Below are 733 nucleotides of genomic sequence, written 5' to 3' on the forward strand. Positions count from 1 at the left end.
GGTGGTGGTCGTGATGCTCGTGAAGGACGTGGGTTTGGGGACCGAGACCTCATCCGTCCCCGGCGGGCTGAGCCGTGCGGCCTGTGCGCGGAGCTAGGGTGTGGGCCCCGCGTCACGTGAGGCCGGTCAGATCGCAGCCGTCCAGTCCTGGCCGTGACCCCGAGGGCGCCGTCTTCACTCCTCTGAGCCATCCTCGTCTGTGAAGCAGGCACCGGGCGTCAGGGAGAGAAGGCTCGTGGAACGGAGTCAGTGTGTTTCAGCACGTGAGCTTTAAAAGAAAACGCTCTCTACAAAAACAGCGTCGTTCCGGCACGGCACGGGGACTACAGCACGTCTGGAATCGGCCGGCGGCGGTGGCGTTGTAGTCAGTGGGGGGACGTGTCGCCGAAAGACAGAACCGGCCTCTTCATTCGTGACCCCACAGTGCAGTTCCAGTTAAGTCGCAGTATTTATACGTAAAAGTTAAAGTACATGGTCACGAGAAGAAAATATGGAGAAACTAGCTACTCCCAGGAAGCGAGTAAAAGAACAGACTGAAGACTTTGATTCGATAAGAGCAAACGGTCTTTGCATGACCCAAGCCCTCGCCGTGAGCACACGCAGAGACGAGCCACAGGCCGAAGAGCACCAGCCACCCGTGTCCTAGAAGGTGCAGTGTGATTCATAGGAATTCATTTCCTTAGTGGTTAAGGTGCTTCAGCGAATCGAGGACAGCAGCGACCTGTGGGGACAG

General features: G+C 57.6%; 1 protein-coding gene across 8 annotated transcripts in view; it reads left to right on the forward strand.

Annotated features, from left to right (window-relative positions):
- The window catches only part of HSD17B7 (hydroxysteroid 17-beta dehydrogenase 7), an 11,548-nt gene that overhangs the window by 6,302 nt on the left and 4,513 nt on the right, over positions 1-733 (forward strand). Inside the window, exon 8 of one of the 8 annotated variants that reach the window (XR_002776610.1) lies at positions 300-649. The exons of the other annotated variants lie outside the window; for them this stretch is intronic. The gene's annotated coding sequence lies outside the window, so the exon portion shown is untranslated. The remainder of the gene's footprint in view (positions 1-299; positions 650-733) is intronic. 8 annotated transcript variants of the gene reach the window in all.

This window comes from Pteropus vampyrus, unplaced genomic scaffold (assembly GCF_000151845.1).
Source record: "Pteropus vampyrus isolate Shadow unplaced genomic scaffold, Pvam_2.0 Scaffold304, whole genome shotgun sequence".
Lineage (NCBI taxonomy): Eukaryota > Metazoa > Chordata > Mammalia > Chiroptera > Pteropodidae > Pteropus > Pteropus vampyrus.